General features: G+C 42.4%; 1 long non-coding RNA gene across 1 annotated transcript; it reads right to left on the minus strand.

Moving 5' to 3' along the window:
* Positions 1-5,105: 5,105 nt before the first annotated feature.
* Positions 5,106-6,363, minus strand: LOC148123082 (uncharacterized). Its single transcript, XR_015735287.1, has 3 exons — positions 6,202-6,363; positions 5,947-6,110; positions 5,106-5,544 (listed from the first exon to the last, which is right to left on the minus strand). It is a non-coding gene; the product is annotated as an uncharacterized LOC148123082 (long non-coding RNA).
* Positions 6,364-10,421: the final 4,058 nt, after the last annotated feature.

Raw genomic sequence — 10,421 nt, forward strand, 5'->3', positions numbered from 1 at the left:
TGAAGCAGGCCTTGATAAAAGTCACAGGAGACAACTCAGCATAGCCTAGAATGCAGATCAAATACCAACACAGGTTCTGCAGCTGGCAGGCAGAGTGCAGAACCAGGCAAAATGTCAAGACGTCATGTGTGGCTTTCAGGCAAATGTGTCAATGTGTTCAAGAGATATGTAACCAAAATGCTGCCTATTGTTTCTTCTGACATTAGACACCCTACTCTGATAGATGTTATGGGCTGAACTTGCGCAGAAGGGGACTTGAAGCATGCATCTGCCTAAGGCTGATACAGTCCAACAGCTGAGAACCAGGGAAAGGCTGAAATGGGACACATTGGAGGTGCAGCAGTGATGCAGTAAACAGGAGTTGCTAAAGGAGGTGATGGTGCAGGGTACAAGATGGGTCATAGACCATGACTTAGGAAATGAAGCAGGTCCTAGGGCCTGCTTAGGGGTTAGTTATATATTAACCACATGAGACATGCTAATGAGAAACCAGAAATCTATTCAGGCATAGAGCTTTCCAGAATCATTTTCTGTTAGTAAAATGCACCAAGCACAGGTGATATTTCTATATTAAAGAGAACAATTCCAACTCCATGGGATTCCCTTTAAATAATAGGTTCAATGAGAAGTACTTGGATTAGTAAACCAATCATAGCCTTGATGTCTGTTTTAATTGTATTTTATGATCATTTAGAATCATTAAATGTGAACGAATGAAAGATAATGTAAGCAGAAGCTGTGTCCAAAGGCAGCAGTGTAGACAAAAACTGTTGCAGCTGTGGAGACGGATCAAGGCCCAGGAGGCTGAGTATCCTGCACTGCTTCTCTTGTCTCTGTCATCTTGAGAAACTCACCTGTGCCAGACTCAAATGTAATACCCAGGTCCACCATCAGGCCACAACCCAAAGGTATGTGCAGTGCCTGTATTACCTGATGCATAGTTAGATTCATAGAAAGACCTGGAGTCTGTTAGAAGTGATCTTGAGAACACAAAGAAAGAGACCACCACTCCCACTAAAGCATCTTAGCAATGCAACTTCTAATCAGGAGAGTAGATGCTCACAGAAGTGGCAGAGCAAGCATACCTGGACAGTAAGCTGTACGTTTTATCCCTTTTAACACTATTATCCATGACCAGAGGAAGGAAAGTGGTTGTTTGCAAGATCTGAGGTCTAACTTCACAGTGTATGCACAGTTGGCTAGTGTGGAAAAGAATTATGAACAGTGAAGAAGGCAGAGGGGAGAGGAATGTATACTGGATGTATAGATATTTTGTTTTAATCAAGGAAAGGAAATTGGTTCCACCTGTCTGGAAGAACGTGTCTAACACTTGAAGAGAATGGGACATGTAGAATGGGACATCTGGGAATGGAGGAAGAAAGTCTGTAAGGCACAGGAGTGTTCAGGGTTGAAGGAAAGACAGGATTTGTTTTATAGTATTTGACAAGAAAAGTGATCATTTAGTATTTCTTACAGGACTGGTTATTATTGACTCATAGGGGTATCTAAGGAGATATGAGGAATAGATATCTGACTTTTGTGCACCATTGTACACTAGAGACAATGGAACTGATTTCCATGATCAGGGTGCAGGCAATGTTAGCCATGAAGCAGAGTGCGGGATGGACTGGGAAAGAATCCTTGCAGCAATAGAGACTAACAGATGGTAGATGAGATGCTGTGATAAAGTGTAGTAGTGATCTGTGCTTATGATGCAGAAATGGTCAGGGTGACAGCAGAGCTCTTAGGCCTGTCACTGCCCTGCAGTGAGAAAGAAGCAGTTCAAGACCAAAGATCTCCTCGGTGGGACTAGGTTGTCTCAGGCCTCCTTTCCCACCCCTGCAGAGAAGTGGCTCTTCCTTTGTGTATGCTTCTTCTGAGACTGCCAAGACTTGTGAGCCCTGCTGCTGAAGCTCAGCTTCCATGGTAGCCTGAGGAGGAGCTAGGTGAGCTTTCAGTTTTGGGGAGTCCTAGCAGTAATCACTAGCTATGGCTGACTCCTTTCACCCTGGGCTCTGAGAGGACAGAAGGACAGCACTGCTGAGTCTCCTCAGTGAGCACAGGGTGAGCTCTAACAGGGTCATCAGTCAGCACAGCACACAGCCCTCAGAATCCAGCTGGATTCTACTAGATCATATCCTTTGATCTTCTGAAAAGATTGCCACATCCAGAAGAAATCTTTACCACTCTTACAAAAATAAAAGGAAATAATACATTGTTAACTCTCCCACAGAGAATGGCATCATTATTTCATTGATATGTGATTTACCATGAAGATATATATTTGGGGTTTCTCAAAGCATTCATTATTAAGGGAACAGATTCCAATAACTATCAAATAACTCTCAAATAACTGCACTACAGGCTACACTTTGTGCCTATACAATAGTCTGCCCCATACATGATCAGACACTCATTTATGAGATTCCTGCACTCACTTCCAGTGTCTGTATGTTTCGCTAGTTGCTGGACAAATTTCAAATCCATTATTCTCCTACACCACTGTACTCAATTCCCACCACTTTGTCTCAGCCAGCAAGACCGGAGACACTATGTTCCTGGACACACTTGCCATGCTGAGCAGGAAATCAGGTAGGTGAACTTCGATCTCCTTCCCATCCTCCAATCCCAGTTCCAGTCTTATTCTCAGCTTTGGAGCAGGCCAACTGTTCTGGACTCTCTTTTTTTCTGTCCCCATTCCTGGGAAAGTAAACAAATCCTCTCTCAACCTTCTCTTCATCCCATCCCTTTGTCTTGGTCACCTTCACTGGAGACAGTCTGTTACTACAGCACTTCTGGCCATGCTGACCATGGAAGCAAATAGTAAATCTTTCCTCTCCTTTCTGTCCTTCCTTTTCAAACACCCAGTCTCATCCCTAACCCTGTACCATATCACCTGCTGGATAGGGATGTGAATTCACCCTCTTTCTCCAGCTCTCTGGTACTTTAGAGAGCTGACCAAGTCTCCCTCCTTGTGCATCTTCTGAGACACTTGCCAATCTAGCTCATCCTATTCTTTCCTGCAAGCTCCCAATACTTAGAAACACTGTCCACCTGGAACCACCAGTGGCCACACCTGGGAGAGACTCAGAGCACTTCCCTATAGGTAACCCACAGCCACCACATCCCCTCCAAAAATCCTGTGAGGGCAACAGAAACTAAGGAAGGAAAAACCTACCCAACAGACAGGCAAGACCAGATATCAACTACTGGAAGTGAAATTCTTCTAAGCCCAGATGCCTGGATGTCAGCATGAGGACAGAATCAAAACAGCGCCAACAGTGTGTCTCCACTAGAGCTCATCAATAGAACTTCAGTAGTTCCTGAGCAAGGCAATACAGCTGACACACAGAATAAGAACTTCAAAATAGCTATTATGAAAATGGTCAAGGATCTTAGAAGGACATGAATGAATGTGTTAATGAAATATTTGGAACACAAACAATGGATTTGAAGGAAGAAAACAGGTCAAGGGTTCACATGTAAAAAAATCAATAAAGACAGTGGAACCAAGGGAGAACTGGAAACAGAAGTGTAAGGGACTGGAACAAGAATCCTAGAGGTAAGACTTACTGACAGAATATAAGAGAGGGAAGCAAAAATCTCAGACATTGAAGTCAAGATAAAAGGAAATGGATTTCCCAGTCAATGAAAATGTTAAATCTAATAAAATTTCATGTACAGGGCACCAGAAAAATTGGGAGATTATGCAAAGGCCAAATTCATGACTTAGGGGATTAGAAGGAGAAGAAAGCAAGGTCAAAGACACAGGAACTATTTCCAATAAAATCATAGAAGAAAACTTCCCTAACCTAATGATTGAGCTTCCTATCAAGGTTAAAGAAGCATACAGAACTCCAAACAGACTTGATCATTGAACAAATCATACTCGGCACAATATAATCAAAACAATAAAACAAAGAATGTTCAAAGGTATAATAATAAACATCAAGTAACATAATGGCAGGAATTATTAGAATAAAAAGATTACTGACTATACTAATACAGACTATCATTATGACTAGGGTGAGCAAGGCACCATATAGGACTTGGTCAAGATTCCATTTATATGATGTAGCCAATGAAGTGGATTCTGGACAATTGATAAGCTGTCACAAAGAACCAGACACCCATTGACCTGGACAGGACCATCATCCTCTGCAGTGAAGAATACTCAATTGGGATGGTTGGTGTACATCAAGACCACAATACAGAAACTCATCATCTACCACAAGGAGATGTACATTGCACACAAACTCACTATACCTGGCTGATCTCAAGATTAGACCCCTGAAAACCTTGTCAGCTGGCTTGCCCCTGGTGACCCAGGAAGATGCTCCCTATATGTATGGTGGGCAGGAGAAGACTGCAGGCAGCTCGCTCAACAAGGCTGCACACAATACCACTGGCCATCATCTGCAGCTACTTGGCAATCAGGTTTCCTTCTAAACTAAAGTCTGTTGATGGCCCTGGGCCCAAAGATGTTCCAAGTTTGTTGTTTGTTTTCTGGACAGTGATGTTCCCCAGTCCTATTAAGTACTGTTTACCTATTTCCAGTACAAACACCTATCTTGCTGTTTACTCAAAGTCAAGGAATCCCCCATGGGGACAACAAATTTATATGTCTGAATAATCATTAGATGGGACAACAGCACCTTGGGGGATGAAAGATGAAGGCTGTGAACATAAGCAGATGTGACCAGATCAATCCTAGACTCAGTCAAGCAGAAAGAGAAAGAGGCTCCTGAAAACATGTGGCTTCTCTTCTCTGCAGCCACACCCTCTCTGAGCACCTCAGGACGAGAGCAGATTTCTCAGACAGCATTCATCTGCTCAGCTTGGAGCAAGCTGGAACCCATGAGGAAGATAGGATCTTCTCAGGGTACCCAAGCATCACTCACTCCTAATATCCTCTTCAGGGGAATTTTGTTCCTCTCCTTCTTGCTTGTGAACCCTGTCACCACCCACACATTCATCCCTTACTTTTCTGCTGCCAGAATGGAATTTCCTCTGGAGAAATCACCTCTTCCCCTTCCAGATCCAAACCCTTTCTTCTGCCCTCTCTCACTGCTTTTTATCCCTTGACATGTCCCACTTGACCCACTCTTCCTTCCACCCTCCTCTTCCTGTGCCTCCTTACCACCTAAGAGAAAAGTGTGCAAGCACTTCTTTACATGTGCTCATTGATTCTGCTGATGGAAATGAGGGGAGAAGAAGATGGGGACCCAGAGTCATCTGGGACACTTAACTTTTCTCATGTGGACTTGGAGCGGGATGGATGCCTCGTCATTGCCCATGATGATGTGACTGTCTTCTCTGTCCAGCTACTTCTTCTGGGGACAAATGAAGTTCACCCTTGCACCCAGTAGGAGATGAGGGATACAGAGCTCACGCCCTGGTGGCTGGAGCTTTCTAACAGGTAGAGGTTTGGGGCACACCTCCTTTCATGTTCTGGCCTGGCTTGCTCCAGAAGCTGTTATGCCCCAACCAGGCTGAACACAGACCGGGGTTTAGGAACCCCGGGTCAGGGCCGCATCTCCAGCCCTTGAAAAGAGAGAAACAAAGGACTGTTTTAGTGATATTGACATAGAAAGACTTAGCAAAAAGCTGATCTGAGGAACCAGAGCTCTCCACAGACTTCTTCCCTTCCTAAACTGTTGTCCCGTTGAAAACCATCCTAACTCCCGTCTCCCAGCATCCCCAAGCCCCGCCAGCAACTTCTGCTGTCTGCTTCTGTCTCATCTACGCTAGTCTTTTCATGAATAGAATACAGTGTGAAACTCCTTTTGGGGTTCCAGACACCTTAATGTTTGGGTCCTGTAAATGGCTGAAGCCTTCCCATGGCAAAGTGCCTTCAAAAAGACAGCTCAAATCATATGTGGAATAACTGGCCTCAGCCAGTCCATATACTTAAAACTACATTTTTCATTCTTTGATATTCATTACCTGGATGTTGTATCTTTAGTCCTTGGCATGCAGAGGCAGCAGAAAAACCTTCGAAAAAGGTTTCTGTTGTCCTCCATCTTAGGATCCTGCTGTGTTTCCTCAGATGTTTTATTTTCAGCATTTTCTGCTTCCATGTGTGTGTTGAATGCCTTCATATCAGCACCCTGTGGGGCAGAAATCGCAGGTGAGTTAAGATCTGATGTATAAATCAGGGGAGCTGGACTTAGAGAAACCCTTGCTAGTGTTTTCATTTACCTCCTGTCCGTTATTTGCTTTGGTTTCTGTCATGAATGTTGGCAGAGCCAGCTCACTCCATCTCCTCTGCAAAGGAAACCTAGGGAGGGTAAGATGAAATCCACGCCTCCTGGAGTAGCAGACCTGGGGATGATATTGGCTTTTCCTTCTGTATATATGATTTCTCTTGTACAAGTCATTTTTTGCCAAGGTGTCATGCAATCTGTTTGACACAGTTGTTTCCAGATTCTCCTCAACCAGAATGTGAGTGAGGGAACAGGTGGTATTCACTAACGTAGAAATGGAGTACTCCGATGCTAATTCCCTGGATGGTAGGAAACTGTGATCATTGATATTGATGGAGGAGAGTTCATCCACCACGTCCTCCACCTTTTCTGGTGGGGAATGGCTCTGCCACAGGATGCTAGAAAGAAAAAAATGCAAAATCAGCACTAGGAGACAAAGTTATGACTATCAGTTTGTATGTCAAGAAATCAAAAGTATCACAAGCATGCTAATGATGCATCTTGGTGGTCAAAGATGCAAAAACAAACAAAGCACAACATTCCAACCACAAAACTGTTATGAGAAAGTGTAAGAAAGGACAGAGCTGGAGATAACTTTGCAGTTGAATCAAAGAGCAGGTTCTTTGAAAGAATGAACAAATCTGACAACTCTTGATATGAACCCCCCCAAAGGAAGACACATATTATAGAAATGTGAGAGAGGAAAGAGATGACTAAGATCCATGGGAACTCTAAGACCTACAAAATAAATCTTGCACTCCAAAGTGTTGACAATCCTCAAAGAAAGAGAATGCTAAATTCACAAAGTGGACACAAACAGAGATATCACAGATTACCAAATATACACCACCAGCTGCCTTCCCACTGCTCCACCTCAATATGATGATGAATTCAGGATCTTATGAAATGTGCCAAGATCTATATGAGTACAAGATTGAAAGATAATAAGGCTCTCCCTATCAGGACAGCACAGGACCAAAGATTGTATGAAGGATCATACCTGCTTTCTTTAAATACAATGGAGATCAATGATCCTCAAGCTGCTTCACCAGAGACAATAAACATTGTTCTAAACATTCTAAGATGACAGTAGTATCCGGATGCCAAAACAATGCACACACACACACACACACACACACACACTTGTACATTTGTGTTGCATACACACACACGTTGACACAAACACACTAATACATACACTCACAAAATGCATAATATAATGTTCTTTATGCCCATTATCTGAAATGAGATTCCCTGTGCAACACTGTTTAAGAATCCATAGAAGATATCTCATGTTATTCCACAAAGAATGATATGTTGTAGTTTTCTGACATACACATAGACACAGCTTCAGGTGTACTGTGCAAGTTCCAGAGATATCCTCAGCCTAACTAGAGCCGTGGATGTGTTTGTGGATTCTTAAAAGGGGAGTACATTAAGCACATGCCAGGGATTTTTGCAATATAACACAGCAGATGAAAATGATCCTTGTTCACTATATGTATGGATACAAGTCTCAAGGCATATACTATTCATGTTTGAGGTTGGAAATAAAACAAAAAACCCCAAAAGAAATAGTACCACATGGCCAAAAAAATTATAGAAAAAGGATCAAATTTAGAAAAAAAGTCAAATGGGCACAAGCAGAAATCAATGTCTCAGACACCAGCAATGATTCTGTGAATTAGAAGATGGTGTAGAACATGAATCTCTTGACAACAGAAAGGAAAACTCCCAATGTTAAGGTCTGTGAGACTGGGAAATCCCAAATGTGTCAGGCCCAATGTTAGATCCAAATGCTCTCCATCCAACATGACTTTCTCTGCAGCTTCAGAACAAAGCCCAGGACACTGAAATCCTTCAGGAACAAATTCCTTTCATTTCTCACAAAGAACAAATGATGTCACTGCCAAAGTCGGACCAGTAACAGCAAGGAGTAACCCAAGGTAGTTTCTCTGTCTAATAACAGAGGCTGCATTGTTTTTATCATGGCAGTAAACATTTTGTTAGCAGAAAGCAACTTAAGGGACAAAAGGACTCCCTTGTCCCATGCCCTCTGAATACAGGGGATGCAGGGCAGATGGAGGAGCTGGGGAAGTTGGCGTGGGGAAGATGAGGCTGAAGCAGCTGGTTCAAAGGTTTGACAGGTGCTTGCAGCATCCAGTCACCTAATTCCTCCTGCTGCTCTCCAGCGCTTTAAGGTTTTCTGTCTTCCCAAACCAATCAGCACTCTATACTAGAAACCAAGCATTCAGGCACATATGGAAGTGTTAGGCCTTTCACATTAAACCTTGAGGACGTTTTCCCCCAGTCACACCAAGACAGCAGTCTTGGGTGAGCATCATAGTCAGAAGAAGGACAGAATCAGAAACTCTGAGTTGACCTAGACTAGTGACTTGTGTCTGGACTACTTGAGGTTGAAACTCTTCAGTGGCTTTATCACTGTGCCTATAATTCTCTAAGAATTCTCTAGGATAGACATCATCACTTCTATACACCAGATATTCAATTTTCTTCTTACACTCATATTGATGGATCTAACAGATGGTAAGCCTCATTGAACATAGCAGTGTGGTGGGTTGTTCCTAATTGAGAAGGCTTGGTTTTGTTTTGTGATGGATGGGACATGGTAATTCAGGAAGATCATCAAGAAAATAGGTGACATTTGGGGCTCAAAAAAGCTTGGAGGATGTAATCAAACTGGGGGTGTTCACAGTGCACACCATTTTGAAGCTTACTTTCTGCAAATATCTCCTATTAGCAAAGACTTAAAATCAGAAAAGAATATTTTAAAATTGTCAAAGAATCATGCTCATTTAAGAAAAAAAGTTAAGGGTGGTATAAAACAAGAAACTAATTAGATAGCACAAATTAATTCAAACACCATTCAAAAGATATAGATCAAAACCTACAATCAAGGAGAGAAACACAAACTCTTTTGGTCAAATCAGATCAACATGTCTGTTTTCAAGCGATCAATAATAACCTTGTGAACGTGACCCAAATTCTGAGTCCAAATTTTCTGAGGCCAACACCTTCTCTACAATGTAAGGCAAGACTAAGACTGGCCAGTGCCTTCAATGTGCAGAGTCTGCAAGACCTCACAGTGTGTCCAGTGAAGTCATTGTAAGGACACAATCATGCTCTTCTGGACCAAAAGAATTTTTCTTCCTGTGTCTCTCAGAACTGTATTCATTTCTTCCTGACCTGACCCAATCCTTGAGAAGAAGCAATAAGTTCCATAAATCCTACACTCATACGCTGGCTCACAATGCACAGGAAAGGCATGAATGGAGACTTGAGAAGGTGGATCTCTAGCATGCTTGCATGGCTTTTCCAGGATCCATTGCCAGTGTTAACCCAGTATCTCCTTCTATGTTGTACTACGTGGCTGTTTCATACCCTCCCAGACAGCACCCCCTGTGGTGACCAGGAATTCAGAGATAATGAGATGGTGTTAGACTTCTATTATTAGAACATTTAGGAGAACCTTTTGACTATAAAGTGAGCAGCAGTAACACCAAGAATGCACTCTGAGCTTTCTGCTGACCTGAGTGAGAGATGTGTTATTCACTGAAGAGTGAGCACATGGGCTTCGTCAATATTGCTTTTGCCTAGACCTTCAAATTCTGTAGTGTCTCTGACTGATGCAGACCTCCTAATTTCTATACTCATGATACTCAGTCCCTTTATATTAAACTCCCAATTGTGGGAATCATAGGGATGGTGCCCTGTCCTGGAAATGGCGATGCCATTAGAAAATGTGTTGTCCCTCAAAGTTCCCAGTCATATTTTGTTTCACGAGTGGCATGGTGGCAGGTGAAGAGTCTTACAATGATAAGGAAATTGATAGGACAAGGGAAATTCTGTGGGAAGTAACAAAACTGGTGAGTTTTTGAACTCTTTAATTTTTCAGCTAATATGTACTGACAACAGCTTTAAGGTTTAGAAATAAACCAATGTACAAAATGGCAGAGATAAATAAATAGATAGTAGAAAATGCTTGGTAATAAAGAGAGAAAAGTTGAATCAAATGTAGAAGCAAAAAAAAAAAAGAAAAAGAAAATAGAAAAATCTGCTCTGTGGATCCAGAGTTCTCCACAAGATTCTTCCTTCCTAAAATGCTATCCCTTTCACAAAGTCTCCTTCTTACTCTCTTCCTGCACCCCAGTCCCTGCCAACACCATCGTCTGTCTGCTTCTGTTTCAACCACCC

This window comes from Myodes glareolus, chromosome 2 (assembly GCF_982192425.1).
Source record: "Myodes glareolus chromosome 2, mMyoGla1.1, whole genome shotgun sequence".
NCBI lineage: Eukaryota > Metazoa > Chordata > Mammalia > Rodentia > Cricetidae > Myodes > Myodes glareolus.